General features: G+C 35.4%; 1 long non-coding RNA gene and 2 pseudogenes across 1 annotated transcript; all 3 read right to left on the reverse strand.

The window, feature by feature from the left end:
- Positions 1-10: 10 nt before the first annotated feature.
- Positions 11-3066, reverse strand: LOC111399879 (annotated as a pseudogene).
- A 1538-nt stretch (positions 3067-4604) lies between these two features.
- On the reverse strand, positions 4605-5213 carry LOC111400048. The gene is made up of 3 exons (XR_002703827.1): positions 5083-5213; positions 4925-5015; positions 4605-4848 (listed from the first exon to the last, which is right to left on the reverse strand). It is a non-coding gene; the product is annotated as an uncharacterized LOC111400048 (long non-coding RNA).
- Positions 5214-5363: 150 nt separating this feature from the next.
- Positions 5364-8016, reverse strand: LOC111399880 (annotated as a pseudogene).
- Between the last annotated feature and the right edge of the window lie 12539 nt (positions 8017-20555).

A 20555-nucleotide genomic window follows, 5' to 3' on the forward strand; every position in this document is an offset into this window, starting at 1 on the left:
TATGACAAAACTAGTTGTTCGAAAGTTCTCGGTTGTGCTTGCTGGCTGTAACAACTGCATTCATTAAAACTTCCTGAAAACCAGCCATCTCAAACTCATGAACGCCAGCTATAGTTATCCCTCCAAGAGATCAACGCCATCTTTCAGAAGATGTGGGTGTTTTCCAGTATTAACTGACATTGATGATGCTCCTAATACCTTCAACTGTTTAATGGCTGAGGCTAAATGAAGTTTTGATGCTTTAGGCACTATAACAGGAGATAGAATTTGGAAAGTATCATTTGAATAAACAAGAAAATCTCCTATTTAAGATTTTAGAAGAGATAGTTCATCATGAATCTTAGCAGGCACACGTCCCAGACTGAGAGGTTCAAGTTAGAAGGCATATTCCAAATCCAAATGTCGCAGACTGAGAAAGTTCATCATGAATCTTAGCAGGCACATGTTCTAGACTGAGAGTCTACATGTGAGGGTTCATGTTAGAAGGTACAATCTAGATCCAAATCCAAAAGGAAAGGATGAAACATTGCGTCAAGAAATTTCATGCTTTCTGTTGACATGTGAACTCTGACCTCGTCCACATAAGTACTTTCCAGGTCATACCTCTTTATATACAGGAAGGTCAGACACATCATCCCTGCTAGCTTGGACTAAGGACCGTTGTAATCTGTGGGGACAAAATGATGACCAAATCTCTGCCCCACATGCACACATCTTCACTGGCCAATTCAAAGATGACACTTGGCTATTATGACATCAGCACCACGTATTTCAACCAATCAGCAACAGTTAATAATTAAAAGACATTAGCCCGTCTAGTGCAGATAATTCTGCAAAGTAGACAATGATTATATCCCGGCAAGTCCAACCTCTGTCACCAACCAAAATCAAGCAAATGGCATACATATCAAGAGCATTATTGTAGCCGATTTAATCTTGGGTGGCCAATCTGTGCGATTAAGTCTATAAATAGGAATGTAGTGGTTCTCCCTTGAGTCTGAGCTCAGCACACTTCTTGTGTACACTTCACATTTACTTCAGCTAGTAAAAAACACTCCTTCTTTATCTATCTTTGCAATATAACTATGACAAATCATCGTTAAAGTTGACAAAAATTAACCCAGTCATTCTTTGACAACGACACTTTCGAATATGTAATAACAATAAATTTACATAGAACATATTATATAGCATGATAAAGTTAACGTATTCATTGGCATACAGTTTGAGAAGCTAGCCCAAGTGCCAGTTCCTTGCAAAGACCAGCGGCTACCTCTCCATCAGCCAAAGCTTCAATTCCTAAAAATGGGTATGTAGGTCCACTACCATAGAATATTCCAGGAAAAAATGAATTCATTAGAACAGGCCAAATTAGCCCCATGTTTTCGTCTCCAAAAATGCATATGGCTTATCCAAGCACACACACAGGGCAGTCACAATGGCGGAACCCAAACACTTAAACTCAATTATGTCAAAGATAAACCAAAAGCTTTGCATCAAACAGTTTCTCATCAGCTGTCCACACCTTACCAGTATCTCTAAATAACTTAGAAATAAATTATTCATCATCTTTAGTAGCCAGGGATCGGGATGGCAATGGGCCAGGACTCAATTTCCTTCCCCGTTCTCGCCTTGTATGGGAATTTCGCACCTCATCGCCGTCCCATCCTTACTTAAAATGGGGCTGGATCCCTGAATTCCTGTCTAATGTCCTGTTGTTGTTGTATTTTTTTTTTTACAGCTAATAATTAAAAAAAAAAAACTGATTTCTAAAGTAAAAATCTCAATTATTAAAATCAATTTTTTGTGAAAGAGAAAAAGATCCCTTCGCTAAAGATATTCTAATGCTCCAGCCTCCATTTAAATTTACAGTCATTACAGCAAAGCCTACTTTCATTCATTTGCTATTTTAATACAATTAATGTTAAAAACATAATTTCTAAACTAAAAATGTTCAATCATTAAAACTAAAATCTTGTAAAGCAGTAATTCAATTTATATATTATGAAAAAAATTGGTTGTTGGATACTTAATTCCAGAAAATTATTCCATTACTTTGGGAAACAACGTTAACCAATAACAACTTTCTCACATGGAGAAATTTGTTTCCAAAAAAATTTAAACAAAAAATGGAAAAACATTTTAACTCACTAGTCTTTCAATCAAAAATCCCAAACTCAAACATTTTAAACCCTTGCAAAGAACACATCCAAATCGACACATCTAAACCACAATTACATAGTCCCAAACAGGAAACCTCATCCAATGGAGCCCAACATCAAACCTAGCAACCTGAAAATCGCTCTATCACCAATCGACTCCCCAAATCGATTATCCCTAAAATTGATTTTCCCAGAATTTTGAAGATAGCAAAATCAGAAAAAAAAAAAGGAAAAAAAAAACAATAGGGTTCTTCCTATTTCAATCACTGATATAGATCCATCCTCGGAAACTAACTGTCGCATAGACACCAAACTAAGTTATTGAGGAGAGTTCTCTATTTTGAAGACGCCGTGGACCGTTGATAATCTAGGAAGACAATTTTGGGGATGTTGATGTGTGAGTTTCATTGATTATTTGTAAAGCCACTTAACTTGATATTTTGGTTGTCTTTGAGCAATTTAAAATGTTTTAATGTGTCTGTTTGTGTTGTTTTACAAGTTAGATAACTTAGTGAAAAGAAGAGGTTGGAGCGTGAAAAGGAGCCAAAGTTTATTTGAGGGATCCCGCTACACGTACAAAATAGGATGACAAAGGTAGATTACAAAATGACGTGGCAGGGGGGAATTTTTTAAAAATAAGGACAATAATGCTACTGTATCCCTCACTTTTGCTTCCAATTTTTCCCCAAATCTAAAACCACTTTCTCATCTCTCCCCATTTCCTTTCTCCACTTCCCCCTCCCATTCCAAGGTATTCGATTCCGAAGTACTCACCTCCGGTAGAGGCCTCACCTTCGACACTTTCATCATCTGTATGCACTTCCGGCCAGCTCCACACTGTCATTGAAGAAGCCGCCGGTGTCGGGTCGCGACATTCGACCTTAACAAAACAATCGGTGGACATCCCTAGAATCTCAACCCGGGACAATAAACTGAGTTGTATGATTTGCTAAATACGAAGGTATTATTTGTTAAATTTTGTAATTTTTAGCGATTTGATCTTTTACCTTTGTTGAATGAAATAAGAGCTTTGATATCTTTTCTTCCCAGTGTTCATGTGGGTGACATGTTTACCACTCACAAATCTTTTTTGGGTTTCACTTTTTGTTTGTTTTTCCTCTCATAACGTAAAAAGGTAGGTAAATTTGATGCTCATATGCTCCAAAATCGTGACATTATTTGAGAGGGAAATGTAGTGTTGTTTGTGTATTATGTAGGTTTTGTTTGTATGTGGGTTTTCGTGGATTTTCCATAAAAGGGCAAGCATGGGAGTGAAGTATGATTTGCGGGTAGGATTAGCTTGTGAATTCTGTTGGCCAATAAGGTGTGTGTGTGCGTGTGTTTTGTGAAGCTTTTCACTATAATTAATGCTGTAATATTATAGACAAGTTTTAAGAAATGCCCAGGTTCTATTTGTGGAATGACTTATTTTCGAATTTAGGGAGTAGAAATCCCCTGTTATCTTTGAATTCAAGTGGGATATCCAGTTATGAATGAAGTTGAATGTCTTGAAAGTTTGATTTTCAAAGCCCTATTTATTTCAAGAAGCAATAAATAATTCCATAGCTGTTGTGGTTTAATTTAAAAGAAATTCTTGATTCGTAGTCTTGAATTCTCTCTCTCTTTCTATATATATATATATGGTTTTGAATTAGATTAAGATCATCTTTAAATAATCCCTTTGAATCTGCAAGTGTGGAGATATATATATGGTTTATTAAGATACTTCGAACATGTTAATATAATTGCTTGTGGCAGTAAGAATAATCAAATTATTATGTTTTCAGCAACACAGAATGTCGGGAAAGAATGCCACAGTTGCTGGAGTGTTGGACACTTCTTTGGTGATTGTCCAATAAAACGTCCTTAGTTCGTCGGGGAAAATCATCTGTCGAAGTGAAAGCGAAGGGGACGGAGACGGCTTGAGTAGTGGTTAATGAATTGCTACCTATGTAGGCAGTAGCTTTTCAAATATTTATGCATATAATGCATGACATTTTGTATTGTCTTCGATGGTTGGTAATTGGTAATATCAGTACTTTGTATCTTGGTGCTTATTTTTGCTTGCAAAATCAGTTTATTACTTGCTCTACAACAATGGCATCTCTTTATTTTTCTTTTCTTTATGCTTCCTGGGAGATAACAGTGAGATTATCTCCACCAATTTAAATTCACTTGATGGACAGTGAGATAACAACCTGCATTGTACCAATTGGGAGTGGTTCAATATTGACTGAGACTAGAATTCCTTTGTGAAAACAAGCTCAAGTTCAAATCCACCCCTAATTTCACGCATAGAACACCATTTTGGTTGCTAAATTCCTGCGACCTCAAAGGCAAAGGGAATACTTATTGGAGCATAAATGCAATACTCACCCCCACGCATAAATGCAATACTCATTGGCACATAAATGCAAACAAAACTGAAGCTATAAACAAAAGGAGAGTTCATTGCAGCAAGGGAGAGTTCATCACACTACGATGACCAACAAAAGTAATTTATCATACACATCTCGTAGTCGAATACTAAAATAATTCTCTAACAAATTACACCTAAACAAATTATCATAACAATTTTCTCATTTAGCAGCCCATACATCTATATATAACAAAACCAGCTGCGTCCACTTTGTTGTTCTGTTTGCTTGAATTCAATTGGTCCCACCATGATGGGGTAAATATGGACCTAACATGCAAATTAGAATTAATGAACGAAGAGGAAGTATTGAAATTCAAATGTTGTTATTTAAAAATTTATATACCTTGTGAATTAAAAATAACATTTGTGGTCATAGGAGGAATCAAAGTAGAAGACGGCACTTGTTGTGTAAATTCATGGCTCACCCCATCGGCCTATATCAATTCACAGGCGGTAAGACAATTGAAAGTCTTTAAGACACGCTATAACAAATATACTAACCAATAGGAGTTGCGAATATGAGAATGGCATCGTCATGGCATGTTGTTGACGAGGAGGTAGAACCTCGGGTACACCATCGTCCATACTACTTTGTCTCGGTGTTTGTCTCTTTCCTTTGATTCGATCCGATTGTACCTATATATACACCATAACAAATATTACTTAGCGTATAAAATAAAATACATAAAATAGAGTAAAGCTAAAGAATATACCTTTGATTTCTTAGCACTCACCTCCAATGACCCTTTTATTCGTTTTCTCTTTGGCGCCCCCTTTCTTTTTTATGATTTCGGATCCTTGACACTCCCGCTCATAGGATCTTGAGGTACAGTACACTGGGAAATATTATTACTACCTGAACTCGGCTTTACCAAACTAAGCTCTTTATTTTGAATTTCTATCCAATCCATGATTGCACGATATCGCCCTTCATCATCAGCTGCACGGTCTGCCACTTTGGAGAATGCCTGACACATGTCATCATACCTCAATTGTCCAGGAGTACTAGCCAACCCATCATAATTAACTGCGACCCTCGTGTGTGCTCTGTTGACGTCTCTCCTCCATCTCCGCAATATGTATCGATCCGGAATAACAGTTACGTCATTACGAATTAACACTGCAATTGCATGCCTGCACACTATTCCTCGGAACTCGAACAAGTGACAACCACAAATAATCTCACATTTCTCTATATTGAATGAGACCACAAACATTTTTTTCTTTCGTCGTGGCAGTTGCATATAAACTCAGATGTCTCTCTCTAATGAGATAAAAAAAAGTTTTCTTCTTCCCCTACTCATAATAGAGGACATTCGCACGTACCTCATACGTGGTCTCTGAAGATCCCTTCGAAACATATATGAGATCACAATATACCTTACCCTTGAATTCTTCTTGGACTTCTTTGAATTTTGAAATAGTATACACTGATTGAAAATGCCTTTCGATTTCATAATTCGTGGCACACGGTACAGTTTGTGGGTATGACTTGAAATCAGCTTGGAACTCCTTTTCGACCTTACTTCTGAGTGCTCTTTCATATTGTTCCACAAACTGCTTCAGAGAGGTTTTCGAATGGACATAACCGTCGAAGAAAGCATTCATACTCTCACTTCGCTGAGTTGTGGACATCCCCGTCCAAAAAGCCGTTTTCAAAAAGCAAGGCACCCAACGACCTCTATTAACATACAACCCCGACAACCATTCATTATCTATCAACTCATATGTCTCGATCATCTCTTTCTAACCTAATTCAAATTCTTCAATATTCTGTGAATCATACACCAACTGATGTATAGCCGAAAATATGGAAACCTTATCAACATGGTACCCAAACTTCTCCGGCAACTTCTTCAAAATGTGTCACAAACACCACCTATGCTTTGTATCTGGGAAAATAATCTCAGTAGCATTTTGCATGGCCCTATCTTAATCAGTAATTATTCCACGAGGAATTCTACCATGCATGCACTCAAGCCATGTCTTGAACAGCCAGACAAAGGTATCAGTGTCCTCGTTCGATAACAATCCACAACCGAACAAAGTTGATTGATCGTGATGATTTACACCAACAAAAGGTGCGAATGGCATGTCATACTTGTTAGTGAGGTAAGTTGTATCAAATGTGACAACATCCCCAAACTCCTTGTATGCTTGCCTACATCGATTGTCTGCCCAGAACACATTTTTCAGACGTGAATCGTCATCTAAGTCAATACTAAAATAAAATCCCGAGCACCTTGCTTGCATTTTAGAAAAGTAAGACTGAATTGCTGCTGCATCACCCTCGCCAAGTCTTAGTCGTCTCACTTGTTCAATATAGTTCCGACAATCTTTTTCTATGCAAGTCATATTCTCATAGCCCCCTGCTTCGACAACTGCAGAGTTAAAACTTTTATGAAATGGTATACCAGCCATATCGTTCACTTCAAGCTTTCGTTTTACTTGTGCACTTAATTCTCGGTTGCATCGATACAACCTCGACTTAGTAGGACTTGTCTTATGGTTGTGGTCAAGATGGACTGTGTTAATTTTCCAGTAACCATGGATATCGAAAGATGCAGAGATTCTAGCTTTACAACCCGTTTGAATTGTTGGTTGCGGCTTCATAGAAGTGCTTGTATTACTATTTCTTCGCCCTTCCTGACTACATGTCAATGTGACATATCTCAAAACACCATCATCATCCTTCGTCGAACTCCTCTTCCTAATTGGAAAACCCATGGCATATGCATATCTTGCATAAAAATCGTACAGTTCTTTTTCATCATTGAACTGCATACCAACCTCAGGCACAATACAATCATCTCTTCCTATAGTTTCCTCTCCCACAACATTTACATTGTTGTCCACATTCTCATTTTCGGATTCAACGAACGAAACATCTTCCATATTTTTGTCTTCTGCAAAATGTAAATGCTATATGTCATCAACTCATATTAAAATGTGATTAAACAGTTAGCTCATTTTAGTATCCATTTATATCATGGTTCCAAAATTTTCATCACAGAATATATTAGGGTAGAAGTCCAGTATACTTGGTTAACTAAATGAACAAATGAATGAACCGATTAAAAAAGAAATCTCACAATTCAACCAAAAAGATATCAATTTCAATGGTGTTATGAATTTCTTATACTTCATAACTAAATTAATTGATGAAAAAAATTCAATTTCCAGTAAGATTTTAAAAATTGAAAATGCAATTATTTCCATCTTTCAAACACCACGAAACTCTAACAGCTTAACTCATACCAAGAAATTCCAAGCTACAAAACAAAAGCACCCATACCTTCTTATGTGACGACCGACCATTGTCGGAGATGGAGAAGACAGACCGAAGAAGATAGGTTGGACTGAAGAAAAAAATGGAGGTGCGAGGTCGGATGCGCCGTTGATGCTGGGTCTCTCACTACCTAGCCATTCTTTGGATTTTTGACACAATGTTGGGGAAATTGTTGGATGTTCGCTACCAATCATTGGGCGTCGCTTTTGGGTCTCTTGCTACCTGGCCAAGAAAATGTTGGATTTTTGCTGCAAGTCGTTCAAGAAAATATTGGATTTTTGCTACAAGTCATTGAAGAAAATGTTGGATTTTTGCTGTGAATATTTTTGGAGTTTTGCTACAGCTGTACGTTGAAGAAGATTGACTATTATTATAGATTTACAGCAAAGTTTCCCATTTTTGGCGCCATTAATTCCCACCTCTCTCTTTAAAATCACAACCGTCCAAATGCCTTTTATCTCGGCCGCACACGTGTATTTGTTAACCTATTTTGTAAACTTCCTTTGTACAAGAGGCATTATTGTTATTTGAGTGTGAATAAGCGTGGAAAAGACCTAAAATAATCCTAGAAAGTTGAAAGAAAGATAATCAAAGTAAGAAAAAATGAGTACAACAACCAGGTGCTGCAGCGCCTAGCCATGGAAGTAGAAGAAACAGAAGTCTAGCGCTGCAATGTTAGCGTGAACTAGATCACGGTGCCGCGACAATGGGAAGCCAGCACCGAGGCACCATTAGCAAGGTGGATTTTCTTATTTATTTAATGTTTTAAAAAGAGCCCAATTCGACTTCAACTCTTCTAGAACTTTAGGAGACTATAAATACAACTCTAAAGACCAATTTTAAGGGAGAATTCCAGAACGCAAAAATCAAGAGGCAAGAGATCAATCAAAAGAAAAAAAGGAGGCAACAACTAGAATAAGAATTCTAGCAACAAACCAGTTTTTATTTCTTTTCTTCTCAATGTTTTAGATATTGAATTTGATTACGTCTACTTCATTAATCATGTTCTAAACTTCTAATTTAGGGTTTCATGCAGCCAAAACTAGAGACAATGTTTTGATTTTATTTAGTTATTCCTATAAAATTTTCCTTTCAGTTTATTTATGTTATTGGTTTAATGTTTTCAATTTCTTGATCAATAATTGAATGATTTGATACTAGCCAATTTCAACATACGAGTTAGGGAGATGCGATCTAAGAATAACACAATCTAGGTTTTATAAGGTTCGAGAGAAAGTATAAAATCTTTGAAACTTGATCCACTTAAGAACCACGGACTTAATAATTTCTAGATTTTACTATGCAATTGAGATATTGGAATTGAAATATACAAATAGTTTTTACTCGGCACTCGAGAGAGGGAGTAGAATTACGTTAGGGTTCTTGCTTCTGAATTTGAGAATATCGATTAGAAATAATTATATAATTGAAAAACATTGTTGGTAGTAGGTTAAATTCATACCCAAGGCTTGTCATATTGATTTATTTCTTCAATTTTGCATAATATTGTTGAATTGTCATCATATTCATCATCTTTTGATTTAGTTAGAAACATTGATTTAAACATTCATTAATCTAGATGAAATAGAGGCTAAAATAATTATAGTACTTGGTATAAATCGAATTTAAATCCCTGTGGGTTCGACATCCATACTTGATCATAAATTACAAAACTTGATACCGTATACTTACGGTATAATTACATCATAAAACGTGTAATATATTTTTGACACCATTGCTGGGATTGACATATTTGATTTCATTACTGATATTATTACCAATTAGCTTTTCTTTTAATTTAGATATTTTATTTTTTATTTTTCTTTATTCTCTAATACTGTCTTGATTTTTATTTTTAGTTGTTTATACAAAGAGCGAGGAATCTTGAACTACTACCTGTTGATCTTAAACTAGAATGCACTTTCCATTTTTCTAAGGGGTGTACAAAGAAATGAACGTGAAATAATGGCAAAACAGAAAACACCACAGCTAGTGAAAATAATTATCAAAGGGCTGTTTGGGCTACATTCAACCAATTATAAATAACTACTTTGGTATTACACACTAGATAATAGCTACAAACAACTTTGACTTGAAGCTAGAATTAATACACATGGTTCAACAGAATCAGTTTGGGGAAGGTCCACAAGATGATCCTAACGCTCATGTGGCTTTTTTTCTACAGATTTATGATATTGTGAAGATGAACAGAGTTACAGAATATGTCATCAGATTGTGTTTGTTTTCTTTCTTCTTGAGAGATAAAGCAAAAGCATGGATCCATCACTACTTGGGAGGGATAAGCCCAGAAATCTCTTACTAAATTCTTTCTCCCTTCGAAGTTAGCTTAATTGTAAAATAAGACCTGCTAGTTTAGACTATTAGATTTCGAACCATTCTATGAAGCCTTGGATAGATTTAAGGACTTCTTTCTCCCTTCCAAGTAAGCTCAATTGCAAAATAAGATCCACTAGTTCAGACTATTAGATTTCGAACCATTCTATGAAGCCTTGGATAGATTTAAGGACTTGTTTACAAAATGTACTCAACATGGTTATCAAAGTTGGATGCAAATCAAGATCTTCAACAAGGGGTCGAATGGTAAAAATAGACAAAGTTGATGCTACTACAGGTGGTAATTCGATATCTAAAAACATAGATGTTGCTTCTTTACTGCTAGATAATATAGCTATCAACAGTTATCAATGGCTGGGTGAGCAATCTAGTGCAAAAAGAGTTGCTGGCCTTTATAAGATGGATCACATCACTGCCTTTACAGCTTAGGTTTCATTACTTACAACTTAGATAGCTACACTAACCACTTAAGGAACTCGATAGAAGGCGAAATCAACTATGATTGCTCATACACTACATCAAAAAACTGATATAGTGAATGAGTGAACTCAATTTGTCAACTGCAAGAACTTCAATCAGAGAGAAAACTACTTATACAATCATTATCATCCTGGCATTGGAAAGCATGAAAATCTATCATATCAAGAATGGATTCCAGCTACCTCATAGGTTCAATAATAAAAAATCTGAAGAAAAACCATCCCTAGAACACATCCCTATAATTTTTATTTCATAAACAAGATCGATGTTCAACAAAGATGAGTCCTTTTTAAATAATATTTAGACTCATATGACTAACATGGGATCTTTATAAAGAATCTTGAGATACAAATTGGTTAGTTGTCTACTTCAATAAATTATCAATCGAAGGGAATTTCCAAGTGATATAGAGATTAACCTAAAGGAATGCTGCAAAGCCATTACATTGAAGAGTAGCAAGGAAGTTGTAGAGAGTATACCTATAAAAGCATCGATTTCTACACTTGACGAACATGAAGAGCAGATAGTTGCAAAACAAGAGATTAAGGTCAAGAAAACAAAAAAGGCTTACAAGCCTAATTCTATAGCATTCCTTGATAATCCACTAATCATAAAGCCAACACTTCTATTTCTTCAGAGATTTTAGAAGAAGAAATTTGATGGGCAGTATGTCTAGTTTCTCGATGTTTTCAAGAATATTCACATCAATATTCCATTTGCAAATGCCTTTGAACAAAAGCTAAAATACACTAAATTCATGAAATGTGTGATGTCAAAGAAGAGGAAGTTGGAAGAATATGAGATGGTGAAGTTGACAGAGGAATGAAGTCTAATTCTTCAAAAAGAAGCTCCTTTATAAAAGGAAAGATTCAAGTAGATTCACTATTCCTTGTACTATTAGAGGCTCCGCTTTTGTTAAACCCTTTGTGACTTTGGGGCTAGAATCAATTTGATGCCATTGTTTGTTTTCAAAAAGTTGGGTCTCGAGAAAGTCAAGCCAACATCAGTCTTTCTTTCGTTAGCCGATAGATCCCTCACATACCCACAAGGGAGTATTGAAGATGTTTTAATTAAAGTTGATAAATTCATCTTTCCAGCTGATTTTGTAGTTTTGGATATGGAATAAGATTAGAAAATTCCACTAATTCTTGGTAGACCATTCTTGGCAACTGAAAGATCTCTAATTAATGTACATAGAGGCTAGTTGACATTGAAAGTTAATGATGAAGAAGTGATGCTCAACATCTATTCGGCCATGAAATTCCTAGTACTTACCATAGAATAGACTTTATAAATTCTATGGTGGAGGAGGAGAAATTGTTCATTGAAGACTCCCTAGAGCATTGTATGATGATCAGTGCAGCAAGAGAAGATATTGATATTGTTGTAGGGTACACATGAAGAAGATACTTAGTTGATTGTATACTAGCACTTGAATCCTTGCCAGTTGAAAATAATCCATCACAAAGTAAATACATTCAGCAGCCAGTGAATAAAGATGAAACCTAAGGAAAGAAAAACACCAAATCTAAGTTAAAGCAGCTTCTAGACCATCTTTGATATGCATTCGGGGAGGAGGATCTTACATCTTCAGTAATTATTTCTTCATTACGTATCAAAGTTGAAGAGGAAAAGTTACTTAAGATATTGAGAAAACAAAAGGCTGCATTAGGTTGGTATATTGTAGATATTAAGGAGATCAGTCCTAAAGTGTGCATGCATAAGATCCTTATAGAGAAAACATATAAAACATCAAAGGAGATTGAATCCAGCTATAAAAGAAATTGTACTAGTAGAGGTACTAAAGCTACTAAAGGTTTTTATCATATTTTCTATTTTAGAAAGTGCAGCGTTAGTCCAGCACAGGTGGTGCCAAAAAAATGTGGATTACTATGGTTAAGAATAATAACAACGAGCCAATTCCTATAAGAACAGTTACAAGTTGAAGAGTTTACATTGACTACAAGAAGTTGAACAAAGCAACTAAAAAAGATTGCGTTCCATTTCCATTGATTGATTAGATGTTGAATCGGTTGGTAGGCTATTCTCACTACTATTTTCTTGATGGATATTCTGGATATAATCAAATTGCAATCGCACCAGAAGTTAAGATAAAACTACTTTAACTTGCTCTTATGGGACTTTTGCTTTTCAAAAGATGCTGTTTGCGTTATGCAATGCATCTGCCACTTTTCAGATATGCATGATAGCCATCTTTATAAACATTGCAGAGGAAATTATGAAGATGTTTATGGATGATTTTTATGTTTTTGGTATATCTTTTGATAATTGCCTTCACAATCTTTCTTTTGTGTTATAATGTTGTGAAGAAAAAATTTTAGTTTTTAATCGAAAAAAGTGCCACTTTATAGTACAAGAAGAATTGTGCTAGGCCACCATGATTCTACAATAGGATTGGAAGCTGATAGAGCCAAAATTGATATAATGGTGAAGTTGCCACCATATAAAAACGAATTCAAAGTTTCTTGGGAAATGTTGGGTTCTACAGGAGGTTCATTAAAGACTTTTCAACGGTAGCTAAACTTCTATACAACCTTCTAGAGAAGAATATAACATTTGTCTTTGATGAAGATTGTCTTAAGGATTTTGAAACAATTAGGGAAAAATTGGTTACGTTATTTTGTTATGATAGTGCCAGATCGAAGTCAGCCATTTGAAGTCATGTGTGATGATGATGATTATGTGGTGGGAGCAATTTTCGGAGAAAGGTGTGAAAAGGTCTTTCGGGCAATTCACTATGCTAGAAAAGCTTTGAATGGGGCTCGATTGAATTACACCATAGCGAAGGAAGATATGTTAGCGGTGGTATTTTTGCTTGTGATAAGCTCTGGCGATCATGCAGTAATTTAGTATTTTCTTGCAAAGAGAAATGCAAAGCCTCGCCGAATTCGATAGATTTTGTTATTACAAGAGTTTGATGTGGAGATCTGAGAAAAGAATGAACGTGAGAATGTAGCTATTAATCAAATCTTGCGATTGGAAAATGAAGAGGTAAAACTAAAAGTCCAATTCAAGGAAATCTTTCTTGACGAGCTCTTATTATAGTTTCATCCAAATGTTCATGGTACGTTGATTTTGTTAATTACTTAGCTTGTGAGAGGATGCCACATGACTTGACTTCTCACAAAAGAAGAAGTTCTTGCATGATGTTAACTTATATTTATAGGATAATCTACCATTCTTCAAGCACATATATGATAATAAGAAGGTGTGTTATTTTGGAAGAAACATATCAATTTTGGAGCAGTGCCATGCATCATCTTATGGAGGTCACTTCTGTCCTACATGTACACCATCTAAAGTATAACAATCAGGATTTTGTTGGCTAACTCTTTACGAAGATTACTAAATTTTTGTAAAGACCTATGACTGTTGTCAATGCACTGGAAACATTTCAAGGCGTTATGAACTTTCGTTGACTAACATGTTAGAGGTTGAAATCTTTGATGTTTGAGGAACAATTTATGGATCCTTTCCCACCATCTTTTGGCAACTTATATATTCTCCTTATAGTGGATTATATTTCAAAGTGGATTGAAGCCATTTGCTATACCAACAAATAATGCAAAGCTAGTCTTAAAATTCTTATAGAATAATACCTTTATTTGATTTAGCATACCTCGACCAATTATAAGTGATAAAGGTGCACAGTCTTGCAACAAACTCTTCAACTCTCTCTTGGTAAAGTTTAATGTAAGGCATAAGTTAGCACTTGGCTACTATCCCCAATCAAATGGACAAGCAGAAATCTCCAACAAGAAGATAAAACAAATATTGGAGAAAATAGTAATAACCAGTCGAAAAGTCTAGGCTCACCAGCTAGATGAGGCATTATGGGCATTCTAAACAACATTCAGAATGCCAATTAGAATGTCACCTTACCGATTGGTATTTGGGAAAGTATGTCACTTACTGATGGAATTAGAGTATAGAGCTTATTGGGTTGTGAAGAAGCTCAACCTTGATATGAAAATAGTGGGTCCAAACCGTTTCTCAACTGGAGGAGTTTCAGAATGAAGCATATGAGAACATAAAAATCCACAAAAAGTGAACCAAAATGTGGCATGAGAAGAGGATTTTCAGGAGAGAATTCAAGCCTAAGAAATAAGTGCTTTTTCAATTCTCGTTTGAAGCTTTTCCCTGGAAAGCTTAAATCACATAGGTCAGGACCATTCATTGTCTATAAAGTGTTTTCCTTTGGCTTCCTGGAGTTGTTGAGTAAAGATGGGACAATATTTCGAGCCAAGTGTCAATGTCTTAAACACCATTAATATGGAGAGCAAAAGCGGAACGTAGAATAAATCTTTCTTGGATAATCAACCTAAAACTGCATCAATGTCAAGCTAAGGATGCCAAAGAAGTGCTTCTTGGGATTAACCCAAGTTTTATCCCTCTATTTCAATTAATTACATAGGAGTTTACTTTTAAAGTCGAAACTAGGCACTGTAGCACCATAATTCAGGTACTACAACTCCACAACCTAGGCATCCCGGCGTCCCAAACCCAAAGCTCCTTTAACTTAGCATTATTTTTTTTTTCTTTTCAATTTTACACCCCCTTATATACTACCCAACTCACAAATCATATTTAACCCCAAAATTCCAAATCCCTAAAGCTCCAACTCTCCATCTCCATCTTTTCACTCTAGATCTTCATCTCAATCTCTACCACCACCTGCACGTCTCATACAACCACCTCCAATTTCTTATACATTTGGCCACCCTATTAACCCTAGGATCGAATTTTCATCTCTTAGTTTCAATATTTTAACCACAAAAATTGTAACTTTCATTCATAAATCAACCCATCCAAGACACTATATTATACAATTAGAGGTTTGCTTGGGCTTTGATTACTCTACCACAACAAGGATTATTCTACTGAAAGTAAGTGGTTTCTCTCTCTCTCTCTCTTTTGGAGTTAGTGATGGTGTTGTTGGGGCCTTTGGTTATATACATTGTGAATCATTGGTGATAAAGTGATTGTAGCTTATGGTTTGATTTGAAGAAGTTGGGTGACATTGTTCTTTGAATTGTTAAAGGTTGGAATAGATGCTCACTAAGTGTTTTACAAAATTCTTAAAAGAAAATCTATATCTTTGTTGCGAATTTGGGTTTCATAATTGGAGTTTACAACATAAGGGCAATTTGACTTGGGTATTGGTGGTTCGAATTACTAGTTGCGCGTGTACTTTGAGAAATTGACATGGTTGATTGAAGCATTGCGAATTGTTGACATTTAAAAGTTTAAAATGCTGTTGAATAAGAAATCCAAAACCATGGCATCTTTATCCTCTACTTTATATGATAAGAAAATTTTATAAGTTCTACTGTAGAAGATAGGTACACCAAAATGTTAGTAGATCGATATTCTATAAAGGAAGGGGCGTTGAAAACTATATGGAGGATTAGATTGCTAGTAGGAATTGACAGGTATTTACAAAATAATCAAGTTCAGCCTTGATCCCATTGGTAAGAGTATTTTTCGCTAATGCCATGAAGCATTCTTTTTACAGTTCATCTATCAACAAATACTATAAAGTACAAGATCTACCTAATGATGACTACTTAAGAATCCCTAAAGAATGTGTTGACTGAGAGAATACTCAATGTATTGGCCAAGAAAGTGATTGAAGAGAAACGATGATCCACTGATGTGATGAACTTTCCAACGTCAAGTATGAGTCTCGAGTGCAAAATTTAGCACTACTTCATCTCAGCCAAACTCCTTCAAACCAGTAACATTAGTAAGGCAACCAAAGAAAGAGTAATACTGAATTATACTATTTAAGGGATTACTCAATTGATATTTGGAATGTCATTCACAACAACATTCTAGCACCTAATGGGGTCTACCACTGCTGGTTTAGGACATCCCTCATTAATATATGATTTATGTATAAAAGTGAGTGTCATGGTAGAACCATCTGAAGAGGTAGTACATCCCAGACTAGTTCTCACGCCGCGCCATAGGAGAAAGGTTTTTAAGTCATTGGGGCTCACAAGTGATTCTTCGATACCTCAGGCACCTCATCCATCTCTACCAGCAAGAGAAACTAGTAATGACATTACTAGTCAACTTCAAGCCATGAACTTGCAAATGATGCAATGGCTGGAAAGAATGCAACTGCAATTGAATCAAATGCAGAACTCAATGTACGACTAATTTCTCTTATCAGAATAATTTCAACAAAGCTTTTGGCGTCCATGTTCCCTAATCAGACTTTTCCTTAACCACCATTATTTCCTTATCATTCTCACATTCTAGCTCCACCAAACCAAGATACCATGAGGACGAAAATAATTAGTGTCTTCATTCGGGTCAGTTATATCTCGTCTTTAATTTTACATTGAAGATAATATTTAGTTTAAGTTTGAGGATGTATTTTACCTTAGTTGTTTATTTAGTTAATAGTTTGTGTGTGATTTTTATTTTTTTCTTTCTTATGTTTTATGTGTTATTAAGTCTGAAATGTGAAAAAAAAAAAATTCTATGCTTTTGCATGCTTGTATGAGTTAGTTAGCATTGCCATTAACGATGCATATATTTGAGAAATTATGTCAGTCTGTGAATTGTGAGTACATAATGTGCTTTAGTTAAGATTTTGCTTATACTTGTAAAATGTTAATATAATGATGCAGATTAATCAAGTTAAAGTTGTTTAGGAAATATGTTTATTCATATATGGTTTAAGTTGAATTAGTCTTGCATACTAAATCCAAAACAGTCAGTAAAAATCTTATATCCTTAACCCAATCTAGTATACTTTGAGTGGTTTAGTTATAGGAAAACTTGGAGATAGATGAGGATTTAGTGTGTGTATATATTGTGTGGATTGTCTAAGACCAATGTGATGAAATTTGGGTGAAAACCTTAAATGAGAGACCGATTTTTCAAGAATGAGTGTTTAGTAAGATGAATTGCACTAATTACCACTTCAAAGGGAAAAAGATGCCTTGTTGTGGGGCTGTCCTAAAAAATCTCAATGAGGACAACTATAATAATCTTCTTGTGAAACGTCTCTTCGTAGCCTTTATGACTTGAGTGATTAAGTCTACAGTGGTTTAAAGCCTGATGCTTTATAGTCATCTTATTTGAGAGTCATCAACCAAAAGTTCGCTACAGAGGCCATTTAGAAAGTTTAATGGAAAAATGTCCAATTAATTAGTTCTCCAATTAATTAATTGCTTCGACTGTCAAGACTCAATTAGGCTAATTATCCTTCATCGAAAGTCAAATTCTCTCGAACAAGTGTTAGAACTTAACAAGGTAATAAGTGCTTTTACTTCTTTCATGCACTTGCTTTTTCTAATTTTTAAAAGAATTTTTTTTTGGCACTCCCCCATAAGCTTTCTAGATGATCTATGTACCAGGCTTTAGGCTGATTATTCCCAAGTCAGACGACTTTAGGGCACCAGATTTTCAAATACCCTTACAAGCTTAATAATCTAAGTAAAAAAAAAAAAAATTTCAAAGAGAATAATTTTTTTATTTTTTTAAGGACAACTTCATCTATGATCACTTTCTAAATGATCCCTGTAGTGAGCTTTAGGTTGATGACTCCCAAGTCAGATGACTTTAGGGTACCAGGTTTTAATATACCCTTGTTAGCTTAATTACTCGAGTCATAAAGACTTCAAAGAGAAGGTTTAAATTTCAAAATATATGCCTTGATTAGTGAAATGACCCTTATCACACACCTATTTAAGCAAATCGACCTCCAATTTAAGACTTTCATCCAATTTTATCCTGTTAATCTAAGACAATCCATACAAACTTTTTCACATGAGGAATCCATATTCACATCCGTATCTTCCTACAGAAGCAAGGTTACCCCCAAATTGTACTAAATTTGGTTTAAGGATAAATAATAGTATGGTTTAGGTAAAGCAACTATTTCCAGCTTAATCAATCTATCGCATGCATGAATCAACTTATTTCATCATAATGTCAGCTCAGTTTTAGTGCGCATATAATATCAAGTTTTGCAAGTTTAAACTTCAAACAATCTAGCATGCATCCTATCCACAATTCATAAATCAACACTAAATCTCAAATTTTAATCATCATTTTCAATCAAACTGTTTAGCCTACACAAGCACACAATTAGAAAAAATAGTAATTGAACGATTTTATTATTATTATTTTTTTACTTAACACACAATTTTTTTAAATAAACACACAAAAACAAACGCACAAAAAGATACAAAAGCCAAAAGTAAGAATATAAAGAAATGGGGAAGAAAAGAAAGAGAATACTCCCTGAAATTTTCTGTTGAATGTGTTAGGCACTATGGATGAAGGCTCAACAATCTCTTTCATCATACTTTTCCTCTGGTCTATGTTGGTTTGAGTGTTCTACCATGTCATGTTCTTGCATTTGACGGTCAAATCAAATGTTGGAGATCAAATAATCTAGAACATGTGTTACTAAGCCCAAACAATCAAAATAACCAACACTAGATTCAAGGGCCTAAAAGGAACATCGAGGATGGTGATACCCTACAAATTGAAACATCTTAAGTATAATGCAGACTAATAATCAAAATAAATCTACATGCAAATGTAGTGCAAAAAGTAAAATAAATAAAAGAGATAGGAGGTTGGGTTGCCTCCCAATCAGCATTTAATTTATAGTCTTTAGCTGGACTATCAGATCGATCATTTTGGGTTATGAAGTTGGATGAGTGACTTCTCTTTATCAAAGTCACCACCCTAATATGCTTTCAATCGCTGCCCATTTACTTTGAAGGTTCCTTTTGTCTCATGACTCACTTCAACTACCCCATATGGAAAGACTTGAACAACTGTGAATGGTCCAGACCATCTAGAATGCAATTTTCGAAGAAAAAGTTTCAACCTAGAATGGAACCATAGTACTTTTTAACCTGGATTAAACTTATGCCTCTGGATGTATTTATCATGCAATTTCCTCGTCCTCTCCTTGTACAGTTTTGTATTTTCATAGGCATCCATCCGAAATTCATCTAACTTATTTAACTATAGCATCCTCTTATCTCTAGCTATTATCAGGTCCATGTTTTACTGCTTTATTGCCCAATATGCTCGATACTCCAATTCCACTAGAAGGTGACAAGCTTTTCCAAATACAAGGCGATATGGTGACATGCCAATTGGTGTTACACTACTCGAATGGCATCCTTCTGTATGTAAAAGTACCATAAGGGCATGTAAATGTAGTCTTCTCTGATCGTTTGGAGCTACTGCAATCTGATTGTAACCTAATTACCTATCCAAGAAGCAGAAGTGTAAATGTCCAGCTAGTCTCTCAAACATCTGATCGATAAAAGGCAAAAAAAAGTGATCTTTTCTAGTTACATTGTTCAGTTTTCTATAGTCTATATATATTCTCCATCCTGTGACTCGTCTTGTCGGTATTAGCTCATTGTTCTCATTCTTTACCATTGCAATACCTCCTTTCTTTGGAACAACATGGGTTGGACTAACCCACTTACTATTTGAGATCAAATAGATGATGCCTGCATCAAGTAGTTTCAATACCTCTGCTCGCACAACGTCCTTCATGGTGGGATTCAATCCGCGCTGATTTCCATTGTTGGCTTATACTCTTCTTTCATCAAGATTTTGTGCATGCATATCGATGGACTGATTCCTTCGATGTTTGCTATAGACCACCCAATGGTCGTTTCGTATTCTCGTAAGACTCTTAGTAATCTCTACTCTTCCAACTCAGTCATCTCATTTGCAATGATCATGGAGAGTGTAGATGACTATCCTAAAAAAGCATGCCTTAGATGTCATGGTAATTGCTTGAGCTTAAGATTTGGTGCTCTCTGGATAGAAGGTA

The sequence above is a fragment of the Olea europaea genome, chromosome 9, assembly GCF_002742605.1.
Source record: "Olea europaea var. sylvestris chromosome 9, O_europaea_v1, whole genome shotgun sequence".
Taxonomy (NCBI): Eukaryota; Viridiplantae; Streptophyta; class Magnoliopsida; order Lamiales; family Oleaceae; genus Olea; species Olea europaea.